Genomic DNA, 9,882 nt, shown 5'->3' on the forward strand with positions numbered 1-9,882 from the left:
TCTACAAAGAAAAAAAAAAGTCTAATAGAAATGTATAGAAAATATGCTTGACAGATTATGACAACTGGTTCAACCATTTTGCATTTAATGACTTATGCAATGAACTATTGCCTAGATGTTTTGGTGGGTAAGACTATTCAACAGAGAACCAGTATAATATAATTTGATCAACATGACATAAGCATTTGATAATGTAGGAAACAGCAGACAATTGTACCTAATCAATTGCATGAATGTATCAAAGCATTGGCAGTTTGTTCAAAAGAATGAGAAATTGCTTTTATGATGTGCACAAGTGACTAGATGATGTGGAGGTTGAACAAGTAGTTTTGAGAATTTCAGTTGTGATCTGAGAAATATACCAAAGCGACTGAGAAAAACTGTATGTGTACAGCACGTTAAAACAAAGGGAAAAAATAGACAATAGCTGGTGTTTGGTCTTAAAACTAGGTTATAATCCACTTCAGGACTGAGAATGCTCTAGAACATGGGAGAGGAGAGAGAACAGAGGGAGACTATGAGGGACAGAGTTAGAGTTTGCTAAACAATAAAGACTGACGATGCCAGAGTGAGAAAGAAAGCACATGCTGATAGCACAAGAAACACAGAAAGAAATAGAAATGTAGACTTCATCCCAGTCTGTAATTACATGTACCTTATAGAGAAGTACAAAGCCCCTGAAGTCATAACACAAGGATATATCCTCACTTTGGTTTTCATTCACACTGGGGGAAGGGAGGTTAATAACAATACTTCTCAACTCAGGCCAGACAAGCTGGCGTCGTCACATTGTGTGTGTCTCTCATCTTGGGTGCATGCATGTATTTGTGCATTCAGTTTCCAAGATAATGTGCATTGTGTAGGTGTGTTTGTCACCCATTATTTTAGGGCAGGTGAAAATGTTATGGCACGCGTTTCTCTGGCTCCTGCTGTGCTGAGGCTGAAGATCAGTGCTGGCACATGTGCATGATATTCTGCTGTAGATGAACTTGAATAGGTGAGGAAGAAACATATAGACCTACATGGTACAAAACGTGGTAGATAAGGAAAAGTTGAAGTTCACAACTAAAAGCTCTGAAAACAGTTTGTTCTTGAAATAAATGTCAAATTTAACAAGTCACATTATTCAGGTAAAAATGGCTGACAAAAATGATTTCTGACAAATACTTTAAAATTGCATTCATTGAAGCTATGTTATGTTGTTTTTAAGTTGTCAAGGTTCAGCTGGGCTAATGATATCTTAAGCAGATCTTAATTTCAGAAGCATGAGAGACTATTGATATGCAAATATTACTGTCCAACACAAAAGTCCCCAAAAGTCTGTTTTCATTAGTTGAAGGCAAGGCTCCCTATAGGCTTTGTCTATCATGAAGCCTATTTAACCTCTTTTCCTTAACATGTATTATTATTATTATTATTATTATTATTAATAACACTCCAATATATTCAAAAATGTTTATGATTTCTGAAATATGCAGTGTTTAGTAGGACAAACTGTCTAAGGACAAACACTTATGCCATCAACGAATTTCGGCTCACCGATTATTTGTGGTTTAATTTATTTATTTATTTTAAACCAAGCTCCACACAAAAGGTGACTGGGCGCTCAACATTTAGCCTATTTCTAAAATCTTATCATTCTCGCGAAAATTATGAAAATTAAAAGTCTCCATTAAGCATGCTCTTATGCGCATAAAAATATCCAGAAAATACATTAGAGCCAATAAGTCTTAAGGTAATCGATTTCAATGCAGGCACATGTCAACCCACACATCTAGAACAAAACCATAGCTCATCGGTCTCGGATAATTAATGCATGACGCGTCTTTGATAATTGATTTGTCCAAAATTGGGTATCTGTCAAATATGTATATAGGGCCTACCCATTTGAGGATGTTGTCTACAGTTCGACACAATCACAGCTTTTAATATGAAGACTATACAAGGATGTTCTCATGAAAGATTTCACTTCTGAAATTGATAAATACGAATCAAACATGACACCCATGTTTAACTTTTAATGAATGGATATAATTATCGTAAAGACTGCAATTATCAATAGTTTATTGGCTTCATATTTAAGGCAGATTTTTTCATAAGGATTGTCTGTCGCCTGGAACTTGATATTAGTTGTGCGTTAAATTGCGACGCTGGAGGCACTGTGGGTTAGCTCGTGGGTTCCTTCATAAGAATAGGCATACATTATAAAATGTAAATAAATAAATAAATAAATAAGTCAAATGAATCTGGTTTGTGAAAAAGATATTATAGAGTCTGGACTGAGTGAATTATTAATGAATTAAACCATTTTATTAAGCCATTTTATGTCTGGGAGCACAGCTTTGGTGACTTTTGTTTGAATTTTGCTTGGTACATCCTCTCAAACATTTGTTGTCAGCGTGAATATACAGTTTTCTCGATCAGTTTTACACATTTCTCCAAACTATAATTCATGCTCTCAAAACAATTCACACAGCCAACGAAACAGACACTTAATTTTGTAGAACAATTCAATTTGACTGCATAATGAAGTACTGTATTCTTTTCTGATCATGCATACAATAAAACGAAATACTTGCATCAAAACCATAGATGTGTTCTATCGAGCAGTCGCATGATATCATACGAATTAGCCACGTTTAGAAAAGTCGTATGAATCCTGACGATTTCGCCGTGAGAGTGTGTTGGCATTTTCAGCGATATACACACAACTCTACTACTGAACACAATAGAGAGCTTTTTCCATGTGTTTTTGTAAAATTTCTCGACACTTCTAGGTTTTTTTGTACTGCTTTTCCTCCGGAAAGAGGATGATGACGTTTACTGTGAAAAGAAAAAAAATCAGTCTTGCTATATTGTATAGACCTAAGTAAGACAGCACTGTATGCACAGATGGTACAGAAATTGTGGACATTGATTGTGGCATAGAGACCAATTCCATTTCTCCCTCTTCCTTTTTGTTGATCACTGTAGATCTGCTCACATTAGAGACTGTGATTCATAACTTGATCATTTAGAGGGACTCTCAGATCATTTGAGCTTCTTCTGTATCTTCTTTACTCTTCCACCCTGCTGTCCTCTTTCTCTCTGCTCACCATTATAACAGCATCTCCATTTGGTGTTTCCTCAACTCTTTCAATGCTCACCCCTTTAAGAAGTGAAAAAACCTTCCCCTTTTCTCATCACTTCTAAATTCTATTTCCTTTTCCTTTACCCGCTCTACCTCTTCTCAGTTTACACCTCTTCTCTGTCTTTTTCTTCCTCTTCTTCTTCTTCCTTATTGAATTTTCATATCTGACCCCTTTTATAGCCAGCAAAGTTATGATAGTTGTGTGAAAAATTGAGTAAATTGCATTTTCTTTGCTGTGTGCATTACAAACACAGCAGATGTCAATATAAAGTGATTTTACAATCTGACGTGTACATTTGAGAATATGACTTTAATTTAGTTGTCTGTGTTAACTGTTTTGAAAGCATGAATCTTGGATCAGAGAAATTTGTGTGTAGTGTTTTGAGAAAATGATGAAAATCAAGGAAAGTTTGTTTAGGACAGTTACAAAGTGTTCAGATGGCTGTGTTAATTGGTTTGAGAGCAGTGACCCGAGTTTGAAGAAATGTGTAAAATAGATCGAGAAAAACTGTAAATGAACATTACTTGAAATCTCAAGTTTTGGGCTCATAACTCAAATATCTATCTTTCTTAAAAATCCATAGACTTAAGATTTTAAGAATTAATAACTCAAATGATTGAGTACAAAACTGAGGCTATGGGGGATACCCACAATGCCTTGCACTTGAATTATTTAATTATGTTTCCTGGGTCAAAGGGAACGTATGGGTGCATTTAAATAGTTGTTATTAAGGATTAATATAAGCTTTAGCTCTTTTGGAGTATTATTTATGTTGTATTGTTGCATATAGTTGTTTGGTGTGATGTCACCATTAGGGTGATCTGTGTCCGCTTGTTCAAGTTGGATCTTAGTTCATCTTGTACATGTGCAACTGAAGTACAGGCATAAATGCACTTCTGTAGAGAACTAAGTTTATTAAATGTCTGACCTATATATCTCTTCAATATATTATATATTTAAGCTGTATATGATTTAAATGCGTCTTTTCAATAAAATTATTAAGTTGAAACAACATTTAAATAGCAAATCTGAGTTAAGTACTTGCATCTAGTTACCTCAACTTAGTTAAGCTCATTCTGTAAGAACACCAAGTTAAGTGCGCTTAATTACACAATTTTTGGAGATACCATTACTCAATTCAGCTGAGGGAATGAGTGTACTCACTTATTTGAGTAGTCAACTTATTAGGGTTATCAGTTTGTAGGGTTTGAAAATAAACAATAACCAAATAACCTTGCAGACCTGAAAAATATTTGGTAGATGCATAGGACATATACTATAGTAAGTAATGGTGTCGCCAAAACTTGTGTAATTAAGTTCACTTAACTTGGTCTTCATATAGATTGAATTTAACTATTTAAGATAAGAAGCAAGTAGATTAAACTCAAATTTACTATTTAAACGTTTGTTGTTTCAACTTAATTTTAATTGAACGGACTCAAATTCTATGGGGGTCCATATGTGACACGCAATAATCAATTGATAAATACATAAATACATTGAGAAATCGATAAATCAATTGAGCAATCAATTTTAAACATCATTCGATAAATCAGTAAAACAATATAATAATTGAAAAATCAATAAATCAATTGAGCAATCAATTATAAATGTGGATAAATAGATAAAAAGAATCAACAATTTGATAATTAAAAAAACAATTAATAAAAAACAGATACATAAATTAAAAATGCAATATTCAGTTTAGTCATTTATAATATAGAAATTATGATGAAATCGATTTTATTATTATTAATATGTGATTACGGAGTGATGATAATTGTATTTTTAATTTGCCTATTGATTTTTTATTTTTTAATCTATTGCCCTTTTCTCTAAGAGAAGCAGATCTAGTCTAGATACATTTATGCCTGTACTTCAGTTGCACATGCACAAGGAGAACTAAGATAGTATTGACAGGATCCAAGTTGACCAAAGGGGACACATATTACCGTAAAGGTGTCATCAGAGGAGACAATTCTTTGCAACAAAATTACATGAATAATACTACAAAAGAGCTAAAGCTTATATGAATTCTTAATAACAATTATTTAAATGCCCCATATGTTCCCCCTGACCAAGAAAACAATTAAATAATTTAAGCGCAAGGCATTATGGGTATGCACCATATCCTCAGTTTCGAGTTATTAACACTAAAAATCTTAAGTCAATGGATTTTTAAGAACAAATAAGTTAAATGAACGTTAGATACTGTATTTGAGATACGAGCCCAAAACTTTTAAGTTACTAGTTTAATTAAGACGGCTTTATTTTTCCAGTAATGACAACTTTAGTGTTTACAGTGTATCACTTTGAGTGACCTAATGACACTGAGGTAATTTTTCTAGATCAGGGTTTATAGCTATTGAGTTCAACCTTTGACACAGTCGTGCAACTGTTTGAACGATCGTGAAGCAGAATGCAACTTTTAAGGGGTAAATGAGTGGCATAACTTTCCTTGTAAACAGCAATTAGTTTGAACAACAGTGCAGATATTGAGCCTTTTTTCTGTGCTAAATGGTGAAAGTGAATATGAGAGATACAGTATCAGCATTCAAAACTGACCCCATGCCCCATCTTCTCACCAGTGTCTCAGGTGTCTTTACCTGTCAGTGTAATTAAAGTGCTTGATAAGTGTTTATCTGTGAATGTGTTTTAAAACTCGCTGCAGGGTTTTGGGTGGTTTAAGGCAATGCTCAAGCAGGGCGGTACACCAGAGAGACAGATTGTCTCCTTCTGTTTGTCGGCTGCCAGCAACATCAAAGGTGTTGATGTGGACTCATTCGTCTTTGAACCTTGCCGAAGTTCTCTCCCTCTCTCTGTCCTCTTCTTTCTCTATTTCTGTCTCTCCCTCATTCTTTCTCCTCCTTCAAGATCTACCATCTGGGAGCAGGCTCTGGCAGGTCTACCCTGGGGCAGCCACAAGGGAAAGAACAAGGAGGAAGTGGTGGGTAGATGGCAATGCCAGACTGGCAATGCTGGTCACTCTGAAGGGCACAACATTTTGGCAATGTGTTTGACCTACCAACCCTGTGGGATGGACAAATGCACCCTCATCGCCCTCATCTGATCTTCTTTGTGCCCTTTTGGGGTGAGAGATGGTCTTCTCCTTCACATCCATCCATTTGTTCATTCATTCATTCATTCATTCATTCATTCATTCATCCATCCAGTCAATATTTTCATCCATCCATCCATCCATCCATCCATCCATTTATGCATCCATCCATCCATCCATACATACAGTCATGATTTCATCCATCCTTCCATCCATCCATCCATTCACTATTTCCACCCATCCATCCATCCATCCATCCATCCATCCATAAATACATACATTCATCCAGTCACTATTTCCATCCACCCATCCATCCATCCATCCATCATTTACTTTTTTAATCCATGCAGGAGATTGGTAATACAGTAATATTAGAGTTGCTGTAATGCTATTGTTTTCCCCCTTTTGACCAGAAACAAGGAAAATTCTGCATATTATCTGGCACCATTAAAAATGTATTAATGAGCACAAATGCATTATTGAAATGGGTGTTGTTAATGCAAGTATAATTTATAATTTATTATAGTTGTTAAAAAGAAAGATTCTTCTTTCACGAGCATGGACGGTTTACTGTAAAATACAGGTGAACGGTTGATTGCTTGGGTACAGTACGCACTCACTGTTCACATTGGCTGAACTGCTGTTACTCCAAGAGGGGAGTTCAAATGCTGTTACAAACAACACTTTGAATAATTTCCAAGAGCCACATCTCTGTAGTATCTGTAGTAAGTAATCTGCCAGAGGAATGTTGCCAGGCTACTCTGACCAATTAACCGAATCCGTTTTCAGTAGTGGGCGTTTCTATGTCACCAAGGCTCCAGAGAGGAGATTAAAAAATGTAGAGGAATCACAGATGGAAGACTCACAACTCTGCCAGGAGGAATGGCCAGTAGTCACCTTGCAGGTGCTAAGAACTTAATCCACCAGTACACACCTTCTCAGGAACCATGAAGATTCTCATTTTTTAAGGTCATCAGTCATTTAGGGCTTAACATTACCTAACATTCTGTCAAAACAGAAACTATATGTGAGTCAAGCAGGAGAGGAGAAGGAGATGACAGATTCAAAGTTTAAAATCTGAATGAAAAGCACATAAATATTATCACAAGAGCACAATTTATTTTAAGGAGTACACCCAATAAGTAAAATTGTCATCATTTACTCAACCTTTCTTTATTCCATGGAACACAAAAGGAGATGTTTGACAGAATGCTTTAGTCATCATTCACTTTCATTGCATCTTTTTTCTATACACACCTGTTTTCTATATTTAATTTTTGGGTAAACTATATGCTTTTAACGTCACGCATTAACCATGTGGTAAATGGGGTTGTGGTAGCTCTCTCTCTCTATATACGTGGGCGTGCATGTTTTTGTGCACATACCAAGTACATTTTAATCATGGAGCAACTTGTTAACCCACACTGTTATATACAATATTATTATAATAAAATACTATTAATCATTACAATGTTTTGCAACTTTGAACACGGACAAACAGCACCCACAAAAAGTCCAATTAGAGTACTGCCAGCACTTTTAGTTATAGTACATTAAATTATAGCTTAGAATACTGAAACCTGGTCTAATAACTGAGCTGCTGAGTCTGCCAAATGCTACAAAACCATTAATAATAAACTCATAAATCCCTGCACAGAAAAGTCCAAGCCTGATGTCAGATAAAGAGGAACAAGAACCAACTGTTTTAACACAAGGACATTTGGAGAAAGCTTCTGGAGAAACTTACCAAATCTCTCATTTTTAATGACACTGTTATGTCCAGTGACACTCTTATGTAAAACGAGTGCGGTGTAAAAATAACTTTGTTGGACTGAAATGTTATGTCCAACTTAATTTGATTAAAGTCCTCTTCTGCTAGACATCTGCATTTGTAAACTATCATTTATAACTTTACATGACACAACTATTCAATAGACTACCAGTTTTCCAAGCAGTGGCAAACACTTGATTTGGATTGCTATCCAAAATCTAGAGGATTTTTAAAGTGTGATTAGTTAAATCAGTTTCAGTATATTCAAAATATGTAACTTGATCAGAGAAAGGGATTACACATGGATAAAAATGCCAGTACAACACACAGACAGACTAGGCTAAAACAGGAGGCTCATTTAAGAAGCACTTCACTGATACAAAAGTTGCAGAGGAAGCAGCTTTAAGAATTATTGAGAATCTGTCTGGGGATGCTGATTGACTTTGCCTGTTTAAATAGATCAAAGTCAAAATAAGTTGCATGTTTCAACTCTATTTACAGAGTTAGAAAAACAATAGGCAAATTAATATAGGATATAAAAAGAGATTTCTATGATCTGAAGCAAACTTGCCAGTTTTGTTACTTAGACACTCAACTAGATGAGACACTTAAAGCAATTTGAAAATGCTGCTTCTCACACCCTTGGAAAGGAACCAAAACAACAGAGTCGGATACATGTTGTACCTTAAGCAACCCACGGGCTGAGCTTGTATTGAACTTCAGGTGTGAAATGCCCTTGGCAGTTCACACCATTTGAAAAACTAGGTGTCATTGTGCCTGTGTGTCATGCAACTGGTATTAATCATGTACAAACAATTCATTTGACATAATGCAGCACCTTGATTTTCTCTGACTTGCGTGCTGTGCCACCACCATTTTAACATATTTGTGATCTTTTTGGCCAGACATCAAATCCTCACCCAAAGGAAAAACACACAAATGGTAAAAGGGAGACCACAAAATATAAAGAGGAACTAAAGCTAAAAGTAAGAACTGCAGTTTTATGATTTATGGTTTGAAAAGTACATTGGAAATATACATGAAAATTCAATTATAACTTACTGTACCTACATACAATGTTAGTTTCATTATATTAGTTTCATCAAATTGTCAATTTTAGCTTCCAAGGCGATTAAAGACTTATTTTCAAGACAATACATTTAACAGAATGCATTATTTATGAATACAGTGGAGTTCAGATTCTACCATGAAAATCTGGGATTCAAAATCTAATTTACAGTAAACATGGGTATAAAGTTTTAATTGGAAAAAAAATGAAAAATGTGATGACATGAATGAAAAATATTAAAGATTCTTCACTTTTTTCATCACTAATCAAATAAGCATTTTTGTGACCATGTTAACTCCTTGATATAAAAGGTCAGATTTCCTTGCTTACATTGAAACAAGATGCTCTTTCTCAAATTTCTCAAATCATGCTAATGTTGATCATTTGGTTTTGCGTGAACTTGTGAAGTTCATGTCAGCTCTAGTAAATCCTGTCATTAAAGCAAAAGTGGAATATACCAAATACAAAACTTTTTTGAAGTCCTGTGCTCGAGCTCCTAGACAGCACGCCAAAATCCGTTTACTTCAATGCGTGGCAGAACTATATGAACCAGTGAATTTGTGAAATATGCATTGTTTAAATATGGCTGTGACTTTAATGGACTTAAAACCATAAAAATACAAAAAAACAGTATATTTTCTTTTTTTTACGTATAGTTTATTGCGTCTATCTGTTCAGTACATTTCTCTTTACATTGTACATTCCATTTCCATTATTTTCAAAAGACATAATTATTTGTTTCTTTTTCTCTTTTTTTTTTTTGTGGGGTATTAATTTTCTCCCATCACCCATATATTATTCATCAAAAAAAAAAAAAAAAATAATAATAATAATAATAATAATAATAATAACA

The sequence above is a fragment of the Myxocyprinus asiaticus genome, chromosome 13 (genome assembly GCF_019703515.2).
Source record: "Myxocyprinus asiaticus isolate MX2 ecotype Aquarium Trade chromosome 13, UBuf_Myxa_2, whole genome shotgun sequence".
Taxonomy (NCBI): Eukaryota; Metazoa; Chordata; class Actinopteri; order Cypriniformes; family Catostomidae; genus Myxocyprinus; species Myxocyprinus asiaticus.